The sequence below is a fragment of the Macrobrachium rosenbergii genome, chromosome 31 (assembly GCF_040412425.1).
Source record: "Macrobrachium rosenbergii isolate ZJJX-2024 chromosome 31, ASM4041242v1, whole genome shotgun sequence".
NCBI classification, from domain to species: Eukaryota; Metazoa; Arthropoda; class Malacostraca; order Decapoda; family Palaemonidae; genus Macrobrachium; species Macrobrachium rosenbergii.
The window spans coordinates 30,919,629-30,937,328 of NC_089771.1; the positions used below are offsets into that span (position 1 = coordinate 30,919,629).

The following is a 17,700-nucleotide window of genomic DNA, read 5'->3' on the forward strand; positions in this document are numbered from 1 at the left end:
AGCTTATTAATGGCTCTTTCGCCTCAAACTAGCATCATGCTTGTTATCCTAGCATCTCCCAGCGTGCTTTCCTTTATCAATTTTTTTTATATTATCTTTCATGCATTTTCATAATCAGCCGCTTCTACGAAGTCTCTCGGTGTTGGGAGAAGATGTCTGAAAACAGGCTGGTATTAAAAGTAAACCTTTGGAAGAGAATTAGCGATATTTATGGTACGCTCGTTGGTGCGTTAGGTAGCGTGTATTGGTCAAGCAACACTTTTGAGGGGGGGATGGAAGAAATGTGGTAAAATAGTGATAAAGGCAGATGAACTGTTAAGGGAAACAGTTGCAGAAGAGGAGAGGGAATGACGTACTGACATGAAATAAGAGACAAGGGGAAGGAGAGAATGGGAAAGATGACAGTTGATGAAAAATGCTCAGGATGGACGCAAGTTTTTGCTCTCTCTCTCTCTCTCTCTCTCTCTCTCTCTCTCTCTCTCTCTCTCTCTCTCTCTCTCTCTCTCTCAGAGGAATTGTTTGCAGTCATTTGCGTCTCTGTAACAGCTTCCCTCTTCGTCAGGGGCGTGAATGAATCTTGGGACCCAAGAGTTGCAATCGTTTTCCATTCCGGGGACATCCCGTACCAATGTATTTTCACGCCTGCGGGAGGCGTGTGTCCGTGTCAGGTTAGGAAGACAAGTGACCTTTTGACCTCTGTCATCTTTTCTGCCTGCCATTTATGTTTCGTAATCTTTCTAAATATAAACTTATAAACAAAGTTCTCTATTGGTAGGTGAGTTTTACCAACGAATACTTTCGTGTTTGCATTACGAAATAGGCTTTTCACCTTCGTCCGTCGCCCTTTCGTTATAAATGCATTGTATGGTCGCAAATAACTGAGAGTATTTGTAGTTCCAACGTGTTTAATCTCCTCTGTATTGGCTCTTTTTATTTTTCTGCCTTTAGGTGAGTTCGGTGATTAAATTCCACGCAGCAATGTAATTTCCTGGACTTTTCCAGAGTTCCTTGAATTCTTATTTATATCTTAACTTCTTTTTGGATCGCCGCACCAATTTCAGAAACAGGTTTGAAAAATGTTTTTTTTTTTTTTTGGTAAATTGAGATTACTGTGAGAATTAAATTTCTATGGCTTAAAAATTTCTTAATTATCTCTTCTTTATAAATTCTCTCCGTCTCTCAAAACACACATACACAAGCACATGTACACACACACACACACACACACATACATACACACACAGGGGCTGAGATTGCTTTAGTCTTTTCTGCTTTTTAGGTGTCTGTAAAAGAAAACTATTGAGATGGCTATGTGTCTGTCCGTCCGCACTTTTTCTGACCGCCCTCAAATCCTGAAAACTACTGAGGCTAGAGGCCTACAAATTGGTATGTTGATCATCCACCCTCCAATCATCAAACATACCAAATTGCAGCCCTCTAGCCTCAGCAGTTTTAATTTTATTTAAGGTTAAAGTTAGCCATGATCGTGCGTCTAGCACCGCTATAGGTGCCCAACAGCACAGACCACCACCGGGCTGAAAGCTTCTAGCCTCAGTAGTTTTTATTTTATTTAAGGTTAAAATTAGCCATGATCGTGCGCCTAGCACCGCTGTAGGTGCCCAACAACACAGACCACCACCGGGCTGAAAGCTTCTAGCCTCAGTAGTTTTTATTTTATTTAAGGTTAAAATTAGCCATGATCGTGCGCCTAGCACCGCTGTAGGTGCCCAACAACACAGACCACCACCGGGCTGAAAGCTTCATGGGCCGCGGCTGAGAGTTTCACGGACCGTGGCTGACAGTTTTATACAGCATTATGCGCTGTACAGAAAACTCAATTGCGCCACATAGCAGTTATAATACAGAAATCAGAATGGGATCTCATTGTATTTACACATTGAAACATTACACTTCTGATTCATGCCCAGTTTTGGGTATTACCAAAACTTGAACCAACTGATATGAAGTAAAATGTGCCACGCTGTCGAACTTCTCAGCTCCAGAGGTCCTTTATTCCTCACACCGTTGGGCTGTGGAACAGTCCCCCCTGAAGATGTCTGCGATTGGAACCTCGAAAGTTCAAGCCAAGATGCACTTCTTGTATTTTATAATTTACTCACATTTTTATCTATATATTTAGTAATTTCTTCTTTCCGTATTTCCCATTACCTTCGATTTCCTCTTTCAAATGAACACCAGATTATATGGAAGATCGAATTTCAAGTATATTGCCCCCTGTGGGCCTGTTCCATATAATCAAGGGTTCATCTGCTGAATAGTAATAATAATAATAATAATAATAATAATAATAATAATAATAATATTATTATTATTATTATTATTATTATTATTATTATTATTATTATTATTATTATTATTATTATTATTATTATTATTTTTGAGACCCCATGTTATCAAACCTTTACGTAGGGAGTCACACCAATCTCGCCTTTCGAACTCGGCTGATCTTCATCTCTCTTCACACTTCTTGTGTCTCTTTACGTTATTCGAGAAATTCCGACGTCAAACCTGGTTCCTTTTAAGTGGTAATTCCCCCTGTTGGAGACGAAGTGTGCGGAATAACTTTGGGCGAAGATTTCTCCAGTAGAGGAATCCGTTGCATTATGCAATGGCTTCTCTGCTCTCCCGTCAAACTCCAAGTGTTCCTTTGCCTTCTAGGGAGAAGCGTTTGGTCATTAAACTCTTCAGTGTTAATGGCCCTAGGATTTTTTTTAAGGGGCGGTGCATCATGGTTTAGACAGATTTCCACGTAAGAATGATTTTATAAGATGTGACATAAAACTCGTTCTTAGTGGGTTTAAAATACTAACTTTCCCTTTTTGGAAATTAAACAAATAAAGAAAAATTTTATAATTTTTTTGATTCTAAAAAAAATATTTAGGCTGTTTATGTATAGACTGAACTATTGTTGTGGTTTATGGAACAAGCAATAGGTTTAAATGACTGAATTTCCCTTTTTGGAAATTAAACAAATAATGAAAAATATTATGATTTTTCTCTGATTCTAAAAAAAGAATATTTACTCATGTATAGGCTTAACTATTGCTATGGTTTGTGGCTCATGGTACAAGCAAATAGTTGATGTTATTATAGCCAGATTAAGTTAGTGGTCACTGAATCCTATAGGTATCACAATGAAGCAGTCTTAATGAACGCAGCCTGTTCAGTTAATAATCAGCAATCAATTTCTGCGAACAGTCTAATGACCTTAGTGAGGCAATCCAAGTAACATTAGTTAGCCCATCCAAGTTTACCTTCATCAGAAGTCACTCAAGCACTGATGAAACAAGTCTAGATTCCATTGAATCAAATCAATTACATTTTCACGAACTTTTCTCCTAGTAAATTCTCTCACGGAACTGATATTCTTTCCTGTTGAAAATTGTTCCTCGAGAATCTGTCAATCATCAAAATTAATATTCGGCAGCCGAAAAGTAGTTTTTTATATATTCTCCCCAGCGATATCTCTTCTCACGGAAGGGAAAACTTCGCTTTCAAGCAAAGCGATGACATTCTCTATGCAAACGATGATTAGAGACGTTGCAGCGCCTAATCTTATCTCGACTTTACCGGTCTTGAGGGATCGGTTGCCATGCAAAATATATTTCCTGACAAGGAGAGCCGTCCCCTCGCTTAGAGTGGAAACCTGGCTGCCTCGCATAATTTCGAGAGAGAGAGAGAGAGAGAGAGAGAGAGAGAGAGAGAGAGAGAGACTTATAGTAAATAGGTATGAAGATGTGTGCTCGACACCTCTGCCGAGAAGCCTTGCCCAGTATATTGTCTTGAAGATGAGTAAAAAGCAGGTGAAAGCTAATAATGAAGAATGGCATTATCCCACATAACAAGTGGGAGAGAAGAGTGATTACATATCACGTCAAGGTAAGAAGGAAAGGTATACCTACCTACAAGGTAAGATAGTAGTTCATTACTTTTCCCAATTTGAGGCACACGTTTTTAGGAGAGCGGCCCTGTTCACTCACCAGAGGCCCAATATTTGGAGGCTCTCTCTCTCTTTTCTCTCTCTCTCTCTCCTCTCTCTCTCTCTCTCTAGTCCACGTGATCCCTTATGCCAGAGATGCTGTGCGGTTCCCATTATAGTAAGTGCAGTATAAGCCAGCTGATCACGGAAGCTTTCAACGCAGCTTGAATTACACGGTGCTTGTCTTAGATTCATGGCGGCCCAGACCGGGATTAATGCCCGAGATTATAATAAATCCACTACTCCTCTGTAGCTTATGACTCCTGCTCCAGTCAGGCTGTTGCCTTGCGACTCGTGCTTGCTTGATTCTTGATGAGTTACGTTCTAGTCTGATTCTTGACGACTCACCAGTCTGATTCTTAATGACTAACGTTCTAGACTATTTCTTGATGATTCACCTTCTAGTCTGAGTCTTGATGACTCACCTTCTAGTCTGAGTCTTGACGACTCACGTTCTAGTCTGATTCTTGATGACTCACGTTCTAGTCTGATTCTTGATGACTCACGCTCCAGTCTGATTCTTGATGACTCACGCTCTAGCCTGATTCTTTGATGACCTCGCCTAGTCTGATTGTTGATGACTCACGCTCTAATCTGATTCTTGATGACTCACCTTCTAGCCTAATTCTTGATGACTCGCGTTCTAGCTTGATTCTTGATGACTCACGTTCTAGCCTGATTCTTGATGACTCGCGTTCTAGCCTGATTCTTGATGACTCACCTTCTAGCCTGATTCTTGATGACTCGCCTTCTAGCCTGATTCTTGATGACTCACCTTCTAGCCTGATTCTTGATGACTCACGCTTCTAGCCTGATTCTTGAAAGCAATTGAAGAAGTGAATTCATTCTATTCAGAGCGAGAGTTTTGACGCTTCAGAGGTACATTAAAATAAAAAAAAATATTTATTGTAAATAACTTAAGGAATATGTCCAGAAGGAAAATGAGGTTATTAAATGAACAATATCACCTAATTAGAAGATAAAAGTAAAGACATTATACCGAGAAGAATAGACGGGAGGATTAAGAACTGGCCGAGGTTCTATATAATAATAACAACCTTCAGACAAGTCTATCAAAGCGTGTTAATTGGAAACACAAATAATTATTAGAAACTAAATAATGGCTATCATCGTCAAGTGACTCAATAGCCAATACGTTCGGAATGGTTCAGATTAATCGTATTAATCAGATGATTCAAAAGACCCTTTTTAGCGATTGGTTTATTCCTTTCTGTTAGAATTAGGATGAGTTAAATTAGGCGAGGAAGTCGCCATTTTGGTTTCATTAGGTCGTCTTTCCGGTTTAGATTTTCGTGTCTAGGCTTCGAGAAAGAATCTCGATCTTACGGAATAGCTTATAAAAATTGACGTAATTGAAATCTCTCTCTCTCTCTCTCTCTCTCCCCTCTCATAAAAATCACATAACCTCCCCTCTCTCTTTCTTTTCTCATAATAAATTGGCATAATTAACCTCTCTCTCTCTCTCTCTCTCTCTCTCTCTCTCTCTCTCTCTCTCTCTCTCTCTCTCTTTTTTTTCTTTTCTCATAATAAATTACATAATTCAACCCCCTCTCTCTCTTATAATTCAACTCTCTCTCTCTCTCTCTCTCTCTCTTTCATATTCATAAACATGGAGTCACTTCTCTAAACCCCTCTCTCTCTCTCTCTCTCTCTCTCTCTCTCTCTCTCTCTCTCTCTCTCTCTCTCTCTCGACCTTCCAAAGGCCCGGACACTTCAAAGCTTATGTTTTTTTGTTTCTTTTTTTTTTTATTCAGCCTTTTGCCTTTATGCTCTTGTGTTGAGCTTTACTGTGGCATTGGATTTTTTCCAGAACATTTTGCTTGCTGCCTTCAAGCACCCTCCCCCCCGCCCTTTTTTTTTTTTTTTTGTAGCCTGTGTTGTTACTTTGGGATTTTTGTTTTTACTTTTGAAAACCTGTTGCACATGTGTCTGTTACATTTAGAAACTATTAAATATATATATATATATATATATATACTCTCTCTCTCCATATATATAATATATATATATATATACATACATACATATATATATATATATATATATATATATATATATATATATATATATATATATTATAATTATATAAGTTAATATTTTCACCCCAGTAAGGGAGTGATTACCCCTTCGAGGCCCACCCGTTTTGATGGCATACATTTTCTGACGGAGCAATGACTCTCTCTCTCTCTCTCTCTCTCAATCTAGAAAATACACTCTCTCTCTCTCTCTCTCACAATCTAGAAAATACCCGATACCCACCAGGGCAGCGCAACACGTTACCAGCCAGACATTAAACAAGAAACAAGATTGGACGCGCTCCGAAACCACGTTATCTCCTGCGTTCCATAAGCCTCGCTTGTTTCGGCAAGAAATCGAGTTTGTCAGTCAGCGAGAACTGCATACGAAGTTAAGACGCCGAAAAGGAGGTCGAACTCCGTACAAAAGAGTCATGATTCGCGATGCTTGCGTGGGTGCGTGTTTGCGCGTGGGCGCTTGATTGCATTTCGGACGCAAACCGAATCAGTCACTGGGTTTCAGTATGGTATCGTGGAGATGATTTTTTTATCAGTTATTTTTCAGGGAGGGGGTTCGTATAGGATGATTTTTTTATCACTGTATTTTTTTCTTTATTTTATGAATTATAAACAGTTATAAAAAATTGGTTTGTTAGAAATACAGGTTGTTTGCTTTCCCGTTTGCAAGTTGAATTTCGTTAAACTAGTTATTTTGGACACAAACCAAATCAATCGCTAGGTTTTCAATACGGTATCATGGAGGGGGGTGGGATGGGGATCCGTAGAAGTTGATTTTTTATCACAGTTCTTTTTTCTTAACTCAGCTTTGTCTTATATTTTATTGGGAACAAAATTTATATTAACGATATGTGCAAAAAATTTAACTCAACTTTTTCTTATATTTATTGGGAACAAAATTTATAATAACGATGTATGCAAATCATTTATCTCAACTTTTTTTTTCTTATATTTATTAGGAACAAAATTTGTATTAACGATGTGTGAAAAACATTTATCTCAACATTTTTCTTACATTTATTGGGGAAAAATTTACATTGAAAATGTGAAAAAAAATTCAAAAATAAAATTTTGTTTTCCTGTTATATGGAGACTTCAGACCCCCCCCCCCCAAATGAGGATACCTGTGCCAACTCCCTAAATCCCTGTCCCTCACTATTTTGTATTTGGGTCTTTTCAGGGACCGAGCAAAGATTGCCAAAATACGCCGTAAAAATATTCTTTATACCCATTTTATGGATTCCAGGTGGCCTGGCATTTTTGCCAAGTTTTTTTTTATAGTTTTTTCTTGTTCTTATTTTTTTTTATTTGAAAGATATGAAGACATTCGTAAATTCTGTTCACTGTAACAGAGGAGTATTTACTTTGTGATTTTTGTTTTTGAAGTGTAATGGTGTTTTTTTTTATAATGAATAAATTTTTGAAGAGTTAGCCAGCAATTCCTGATGCCGTTTTGGAATTTGAATCCATTTTGGCATTTCCATGTATTTTACTGATATTCTCTGTCAGAAAACTGTGGCACAAGGCTCTCTCTCTCTCTCTCTCTCTCTCTCTCTCTCTCTCTCTCTCTCTCTCTCTCTCTCTCTCTCTCTCTCGTGATGTCAGTCACTGATCATTAATTTTGCTTAAATCAAAACACATGCATAATTAAGTTTCGTTAACTACATGTTTTTTCAGTTTGATCTCTCTCTCTCTCTCTCTCTCTCTCTCTCTCTCTCTCTCTCTCTCTCTCTCTCTCGTGATATCAGTCCATGATCATTGTTTGCCTAAATCAAACACATGCATAATTAAGTTTTGCTAACCGCATGTGTTTTCAGTTTGATCTCTCTCTCTCTCTCTCTCTCTCTCTCTCTCTCTCTCTCTCTCTCTCTCTCTCTCTCTCACACGCGCAGGAAGCCAAAGGCTCCAAAGCGGAAATTTTAAGAGGGAATCATTTTCACCCACTGACCGGAGTCGATGACCTTTGTTAAAACAACAAAGGACACGTTTCCTGCTCAAGTGGACCACTTGCTCGTTCGAGTGGAAGGGGGGCGGGGGAGGCCCATCACCCCCCACAGTATCGTGGGCGAGTTGGGGGGGGGGGCGGGCAAAGAGAGAAAAATTTGGGACAGCAGAGGAGCATGACAAGGCGCCGACCATTTGGTATGTTTTCTTCGGAAACGTTTTTCGTGAAAGGAATATTTTGGCAATTATTTTCCTTTATTGCAATTCACTAAACGAAAAGAAAATGATCTTGAAAAACTCTTAAGGATATGTTAATCATGAGGAAAAATTTGATATTAATGTTATGATTAGTTTTCTTTCCTTTGCAACAGCAATGCCAATATTTTCCTTTTAATTCAGGATTGTAATTTTAGTGTAAATCTGAAACACAATTATAATTACTTGGAGTACTTTTGTAATCCTGGTTTCTTTTCCAGAATGAAAAAGGGATATTGGTTTTTAATCCGGCTTTGAATCAAAACACTGGGCAGTGTTCTGGAGCGTGATTTATTTATGAAAATTAATTTATTTATGAAAATTAATTCGATAAAGCTGTAAAAATTCTACGTCATATTTCTGCATAACTCCTTTTTTTTGGAATCCCAAGAGTTAAAAATTATGTGATTTTAGGAGTATATTGAAAGTCTGCATGAATTATTATTTCTTACTTTGACGTCTGCGAAATAGTAAGCTATGCATTTATTGTATGCAGTGACGATCTGATTATTTTGAAAGTAAAAAATTCAATATTCCTTTATAGTTAATAAAAGTGGATATTTTTATGAGCGTCCCAAGAATGATGCAACTAATGTGAAATGATTAATGTGAATAGTTTTATATCCGCTCAGCTTTCATCGCAGTGAGCCCATTATGGAAATCAGAATTCTCTTTATTTACGGCGAAGTTCGTTGTATTCTATGAAGACAACGTAAAAGATGCGACTTTGTAACCTATGAAGACAAGTAAAAGATGCGACTAAGTCTCTTCGGCGCAATCGCGAACCCGCGACATCTGAGTGGCATACCACGACACTAACCACTATACCAGCGGACCAGCTATTAATGTGATTAGTTTCACATCCGGCTCAAATGTCATCGCTGTCAGCCAAAGCTGGAAATTAGAGTTCCAATGAATTACGGACGAGTACGCCGTATATTTACCCTATGAAAAACCAGGTTGACGCAAAATGATATTACGGGGATAATTGTCATTTGCATTTTCCTGAGCACACAATTCTGGCGAATTTTCTAATGCCGTCGTTGGCAGGGCATAATAAACGAGATTTTGTTAATTGATGTATGAAGCCGAGTGGTTCAAATGATGCCATCTTTCAGAGAGAGAGTTTTGAAAATATATTCGTTTTTTTTTTTTTTTTTGTCCGGTGTACCCAAGCTTTAAGGGGAATGTTCGGGACACCAGTGTTTCTATCCTTTCAAGTTTATTTTGCATAATTAAAGGGAGTGTTTGTGCTTCAGTTTGTGGTGTTTAATAAAAAGATCTAGTGAGAGATGTAACCGAGTACTGGGACCTTTCCCTGAAAAAAGCGGGACGCCATATCTTAAAAACTAACCATAGAATTTTCTTGAAAATAACCTCATTATGTTTCCCACTTCCAAATTACTCTGACGCTACCAATCTAACCTAAACTAACCTAACCTAACCTAACCTGGGAGCATGGCAAAAAAAAAAACTGAGTTACCAATATAACCTAACGTAACCCAACCCAACCCAACCTAACCTAACCTAACTAACCTAGGGGCCATTTATTTCAAAATAATATTATTGAGATATTCATATCTTGCCTGAGGAAATTACTTCCTGTCCTAATCGTTTATACTGTTTCCAAATAGTAAAAGCTTAAATCCACTGAGATCACTAAAGAAATATAATTTTACACACACTAACAAAATGCGATCCTCGAGTAATCGAATTCTGACAGGTGGGTTTTGAATCATTGACAGACGGAAAATAATTGCAAGATATCTTTATTTGTGACGGTAAGTGATTGTGGGTTTGCCAACTGAAGATTTGATACCTTTGAATTATTTCTTCAGTTCGGATAAATACACCAAAGATTCTCGGCACTTTGAGTCATAACCTCTCAGTAATAATAATAATAATAATAATAATAATAATAATAATAATAATAATAATAATAATAATAAAAATGTTGTTATCGATTCTCGACCCGTGGAGCCATCACCTCTTTACGATAATAATAATAATAATAATAATAATAATAATAATAATAATAATAATAATAATAATAATAATAATAGGAGTAGGCAAAACATTAAAATCTATTCTCACTTGGAGCCACACTTTCCCCTTTTAATAATAATAATAATATAATAATAATAATAATACTAATAATAATAATAAACGGCGGACAAAGTCTTAATATCTAAAATGGAGTGAGAATTTATTTTTCTTTAAATAAAATAATAAAATGTTAATAATAATAATAATAATAATAATAACAATAATTAATAATAATAATAATGATTTAAATAATAATAATAATAATAATAATAATAATAATAATAATAATAAAACGGTGGACAAAGTCTTAAAATCTAAAATGTTAGAAGCGAGAGAACTTCCATTTTTCCTTTAACCTTTCTCGTGGATGATAACTTCGAGAGCTTAGGTTTCCATCGCCCGCTGGGGACTGTTCTCAATTAGCTGTACTGTTCTCTTGTACCCTTAATTAGCATTCTGCCCAGGAGCGTTTTCTATCCTTTTTTTTATTTCTATACAAAAAAAAGTATTGTTTGTTACAGTCTCTCTCTCTCTCTCTCTCTCTCTCTCTCTCTCTCTCTCTCTCTCTCTGTGCGGGAAGGATATGTGCAGGTTAAAAATCGAGTTTTTGTAGGTGTTATGTTACAATTTCTCTCTCTCTCTCTCTCTCTCTCTCTCTCTCTCTCCTCTCTCTCTCTCTTTCTGCCTCTCTCTCTCTGCGGAAAGGATATGTGCAGGTTAAAAATGGAGTTTGCGGTACGTGTTATATTACATTTTCTCTCTCTCTCTCTCTCTCTCTCTCTCTCTCTCTCTCTCTCTCTCCGGTACAACGGGAATATATACATATATATGTATGTATATACAAAGCATCTGTACACCTGCGCACGTATTGTGATGCTTGTTAATGAAGTACTCGTTTGTTGGAAGCGGACTTAGAATGAAACAAAAAAAAAAAAACTGTGATTATGTCTTTCCTAAATTGCTGTTGAAAGAGATAGACTTCATTTAATTTTTTTTTTCCTGGGATTTTACACTCGCGAGGTTAATTGCCCAAAATGATAATTAGTTCGGGTTTTTGCTCTGCTAACGAACAGGATCTCTCTCTCTCTCTCTCTCTCTCCTTTATTCAATTTCAGAGCATAATCGTGATGACTGCTTTCATTTATGCAGTGAATGTGGTGTTAGGAAATATAATGAATAAAGTAGGAAGGACAAATTAAGGAAAGGAAAACAAAATTCCTCAATTACCGTTTTGAATATTTGATTTAATGTCCAGTTACCACCTGGAATATCTTATTTAACGTTCGTTAAACAATTTATTTTTTAATTTATAAAAGGAGGCAAACGCACAAACGTCTATAAACTTACACAATGACAGAAATTAAAATTTACCATTTTCATTTCTTATCGGTGTCTCACTCTTATTACAGAACAGACCATCTTATCTACTCATTCTGCCTGTCTCTGTTAATCAATAAAAAAATAGCAAGTAACATTTAGACCAGACCAGAACTCGTTCAGTCACTTTTACAGGTCTTCAAAATACTTCCATCTCCTCGTACTCGATAAAACTGACATTAATCCAGATTCAGTGTTTTTTCCCCATAAGAAAATAGGATGCACCATTAACTCGGAGGTACATTTAATGTGAAACTGTCAATTCAGCATTATCCTTCCGCTCACTGACGCTGATGAAAAACTTGGGTGTTATATTGATACTTTATTTGCTCAAATCCTGTACCAGGTTTTTAGTCGACCAGTGATGGGACAGGATAAGTTTCATAGTTTGTTGAGAATACATTTTATATATAATGTTATATATATATATATATATATATATATATATATATATGTGTGTGTGTTGATATGTATACATATATATTTTATATATAATTATTTATATTATATATTATATATATATATAAATATATATATATATATATAAATATATATATATATATATATATATATATATATATATATATATAGATATATATATATATATATATATATATATAGATAGATATATAGAGAGAGAGAGAGAGAGAGAGAGAGAGAGAGAGATCCTGAGAGTTAGAGAGCCACTTTCAATGATTCATGTAAAACCAGGTAAAAACTAAATATACGGAATGGAAAACTTCAAATTACTGTGATTACAATCTAAATTCAAAGCTGATTTTTTTCTGTCAAAAGGCTAATTCATGTAAGATGAAACAGGTACCAACAAAAATATTATAAAAATAACTCGCATGTACCAAAAAGATTCATCAAAAAATTTCAAGTCACGATCAATGAAGGCTGATTAAGCTGGTCATTGAGTCTCACTTAAGGAAAAATTTAAACTTGATCTTTATCAGTTAATGCATTAATACCGAGTCATTCGAGAACGATACGCGTACCGGCCATTCGGAGAGAACCCGTCGCGGCCGGGAAAAAAAAAAAAATGTCGGAACTGTGAGATGGAGACTCTTCACCTCATTCAATTCTCTTTCAGATGATCGGCAAAATGGAGTCGAGTGTCGTTCAGAGCATATGAAATGCAATTTGCAGCCAGGTTGATTTCACGAGTAAAAGGTCCTCTCACTCCTTTACTCTCCGTTCATATTCCTCTTTCTTCCATCTTACTCTCTACCCTCCCGTGACAATAATTGTTTCCTAGTGCGACTGCGAGGTCTTCCTCCTTTTTCACCTTTAAACCTTCCTTTACTTTCAATTTCCATTTCAGCGCTGTATGACCTCGTAGATCCCAGGGCTAGGTCATTGGCTTTAAGTTCTATATTCCGTTCCATTCCCTCAGCCTCTTCCAGGAACCGGGCAATGAGATCGACCACTGTCACCGGAGATTTCTCTCGACTTGGGATTGGAATATAAAATTTAGGCCAGAGGTCAAGCGCTGGGACCTATGAGGCCATTCAGCGCTGAATATAATGTTGAAGCGATTATTAGCTGAGGGTGGAAAGTAAGATGGAAGACATATGATAAGAACGGAGGCATAGTAAAATGAATGAAAGGGGTTTAAGTAATGTCTGTTGTGCACCGCATGAGGTAAATTAACACACTTCTCCAACACTTCTTTATCCAACATTTAAATTCAGGTCTCTCTCTCTCTCTCTCTTCTCTCTCTCTCTCTCTCTGTCAGTCTCTCTCTCTCTGTCAGTGGACCATTTCATGATTTAGAACGTCCGGTAAAAGACAAAATGTCCCATTTAAATTCGGTGCTTCCGGGTGAAATGGCCCTCAATCGATGCAAAAGAGAGAGAGAGAGAAAAAAACGGTACTGCAACCAAGGGTTACCATTGTTTGAAGGTTTTTTAGGGCCAAATCTATTTGGGGTGAATGATTCTGCTTTCGTGTTTCCAGTGCGAGGCGTCTGTAGCAGCGGTTCACAACCTGGGGGGCGTCAGAAGTTTCCAAGGGGGGCGCGAGACCCAAGGAAAAATGAAAAATTCTATAATTATATTCGTTATTCTCTTAGCAGGAGTCGCTAAGAAGCAGTATCAAGTATCTCACTAATTTAAAAAAAAAAAAAAAAAAATAGAAACACCCCTTCTCTTTCTCTTTAATTTTTCATTTTCCTTTAAATCTGGGAGGAAATTTTAGTCTTGGATGGAAGGGGGGGGATCTTAGCGTAATAAAAAGCAAATTTTGGTTATTTTGGACGAGTTGAGTCTCAGCATTCACTCATTTGCTTATAGAGTCCTTCTAAATGTCACAGAGATTAATAATGGCTTGTGTAAAGTAATAAAAAGTTCAAAGGTCTTTATTAATTTTATTTGTTTTCGTGATTTTATTTGTTTTTGTGTTTGCAGTAGGATATCAGGAATGGTAATTTAGAATCTCATGGACGCGTCGAGCTCTCAGCTTGTACTCATTAGCATAACGGATCCTTATAAATATTAAAGAAAGTCTGTTGACTAGTGAAAAAAAATTAAAGCTGAAAGGTTTTTAATAATATAAATTTAAGACTTCTTGTGAGATTCTACATAAGTATGCGTATGTTAATTGTGTGTGGTATATCTATTCTTTCACAAACAAACTAATATAAAACTCCTTTTTTCTATGAAACTTTTGTGTGTTCTGAAAGGTAAAGCATTTCATTTATTTTTTCAGGTTTCCAAGACCAACAAGTGGAAGGTAAGTGAGGATGAAAACCCGTTTTATCTTAAACCTTAATCCAGGTAGAACCTCATTAACAGAAATACCTGTATAATGAACAATCCAACTAATTAACAGGAAAAAATTAACAAGAGCGCATATATGACTTGGATCATTTTTGCTCGCTCTATAAACTGCACGTGAGCCGCATATAGTCATTAACATCAAATTAAAGGCGAATGCAGGCTTAAACCCACGTCATTTCGAATTGTAATCTGCACAGGAGGTAGTAGAATAATTATTTGATCTAGGGACATCTACAGTGCTGCTCATTTTAGGCATTATGAAGTCATTACTCTAACTTCAAACGTGGGATAGTCCCACCGTATTCAGCCTAGTAATTAGATTGCTGTCCAATTGCATTGCATTGTATTATCTCCGCTGTACCATTTAATTTGTGTGTGTGTGTGTGTGTATATATATATATATATATATATATATATATATATATATATATATATATATTAATTAATTTATAAGGTAGTTTAGGCATTACATTTGCATGACCATTTTACATTGGGTTTGCCGGATTTTTTTTTTTTTTTTTTTTTTTTGTAAAATTATGTAAATTGATAATAATGGCTTATTAGATGTCTGTTCTTATATACTGGCTTATTAGATGTCTGTTCTCATATACGGTAATTCCGAGAAGTACTTTTATTTTACTGTAGTCTATGAATACAGTAAAATAAAGGTACTTTTGAGAGATTGAAAGCTGTAATTTTTGTAAAAAATTATATATACGTATATATGTGTGTGTGTAAATTTTACGATTTTAAGAGAAAATTGATGGACCAAACTACGTTAACGTCATTGTTCCAGAAACATTTTTGCTCATTCGAAATTTTGAGCGAAACTTCCGTCATTCAATTACACTTCGTAACTAATTTCAAGGATACTATCGCTTCCAGTTTGACGTTTCTCCGAAAAACTGAAAAACCTAATTTAACCGAGTTTCGAGATTTTTTTGAAAGTTACAGGGGAACAAAAAAAAAAAAAATATAAAATGCGCCGAAGTTTCTTCGTCGCAGTCGAGTTTTCTGTACAGCCGCTAAAGCGTATAATCAAGGCCACCGAAAATAGATCTGTCTTTCGGTGGTCTCGTTATAGTGCTGTATGACCCACGGCCCATGAAACTTTAACCAAAGCCCGGTGGTGGCCTGTCCTATATCGTTGCTAGACGCACGATTATGGCTAGATTTAACATTAAATGAAATAAAAACTACCGAGGCTAGAGGGCTGCAATTAGGTATGTTTGATGATTGGAGGGTGGATGATCAACATACCAATTTGCAGCCCTCTAGCCTCAGTAGTTTTTAAGGTTTGAGGGCGGACAGATAAACTGCGGACGGAGAGACAAAGCCGACACAATAGTTTTCTTTTACAGAAAAAAAAAGTTTTAAAAAAATTCGAATATGATTACCCCAGAGACATAAATCTTCCTTCATTCAGTTAACGAAATCGCTTAATTAAGAGAAACGGTTCGAAATATAATATTTCCCCTTTTATTAAACAAGAAAATCTATCGAGATTTCTTCTTCGTCGTCTTAAGAAATGCGGATAATGGGAATATACGATCGCCGAGAAAAAAAGATGTAATGAAGAGGAAAATAAGAAAACTGAATATCCTTCAGAGGAAGAAAGGATATTCTGATGATTAGGGAAAACGGTGAAAAAGATTAGATTTTACGGGAGAGAGAGAGAGAGAGAGAGAGAGAGAGAGAGAGAGAGAGAGAGAGAGAGAGAGAGAGAGAGAGAGAGGTTTCGTGTGTATAAATAATTCTTTGGTGATGAGGCGTGTCACTGATTTTATCCTGACATTGGGGTCAATAATTTTTTAAAATTTAATTTTAGCAAATATTTAAGTAAATGATCATTAAAGAAAGGTTGTTATGTTGAATTCAAAGGGAATGAGAAGGGCTTAAGTAGTTTGCTAAGTGAATTTTCCATTGCAGAAGATTAGTGTTTTTTCGGTGAAAGGATGAAACAACTTCTCCGGAGAAGTTTGTCAGTCAACATTCTTGTAGGAAATTGGAGAGAATTTTCTCTTGAAAAAATATCTATCTATCTATATATGTGTATATATATATATCTATATATATATATATATATATATATATATATATATATATATACAGTATATGTATATATATAGTATATTACATTGACACAAAAATCTTTATTATGATAAGATTCTAATTTATTTCCAGAAGTTTTGATTAGGATTTTATAATCGTGAAATAGTGACTGATATCTCAACCTGCCGAGTTCAACACCGCGGCCGGCTGATGAAGAGTTAGAGGAATTTCTTGATAGAAATTCATTTCTATAATGTGGTTCGGATTTACAATAAGTTGAGGTCCTTTGAGTTTGGTTTTAGCCACGTAAAATAAGTCTAATCCTTGAAGCCAGCCCTAGGAGAGCTGTTAATCCCAGCTCAGTGGTCTTAAACTAAGGTATGCTTTTTGCAATAAAATGAAAGCAGCCATTATTTCCAAACACGTGTGAGAAAGACATTTCAATGGAGCTATTTAATTAGATTTTTACCCCAAGCTCCTTCCCGAGTGTCTGGCTTTCAAGATTGAAATCACATCCTAAGGTTGCACTTTAATAATATAAATTAGAACCTGTTTGAACTGAACTGTCCTTGTTTTGTTACAGGTTGTCATTGGTTTATGACATTTTTATTTCTCTCTTTCTTGACCACACTTCCATCCTCCTATTTTCATGCACACGATCTTCTCTCTTGTTATGCAACTTCGCCTCAGTTAGTCTCCATTTTTCTTCGCTACACCCTTTATTTCCTCATTCCACTGCTTACTGCTTTTATCCTTATTCGTAGCCTCCAATACCCACAAACACTCCCTGCCGTCTATATGACCTCACCCTCGAATTTTACCTACTCTTTGGACAAGAGTAGGTAAAATTCTTCACTCCTTACCCGCTCTTCTCACTTCTCCCTCTTATCAGATTCACCTGCCGTGATTATATTTACCTGGCGTAATTATATTTACCTGTTGTAATTATATTCACCTGTCGTAATTACATTTACATCCGGATTCTCGCCCCCTTCCTCTCCAGCTCATATCTGTGCAATGTTTTGCTTCAACTGAATAATTATCAGATATACCTCCGGCCTCTCGTCTTGTTACCAGAATGTACATCAGTTTTCTCTCCTTTTTTTTAATTTTGTTTTTGCTTTTTATTCTGTTGGCTTTGTTAATGCGATAGAGTAACGTATAAATATTCGTATCATTCACTCCATTT

General features: G+C 36.3%; 1 long non-coding RNA gene across 1 annotated transcript in view; it reads left to right on the top strand.

Moving 5' to 3' along the window:
- The window catches only part of LOC136855512 (uncharacterized), a 576,042-nt gene that overhangs the window by 174,290 nt on the left and 384,052 nt on the right, over nucleotides 1-17,700 (top strand). The window contains exon 3 of the long non-coding RNA XR_010858053.1: nucleotides 14,389-14,412. This is a non-coding gene — a long non-coding RNA (uncharacterized lncRNA). The remainder of the gene's footprint in view (nucleotides 1-14,388; nucleotides 14,413-17,700) is intronic.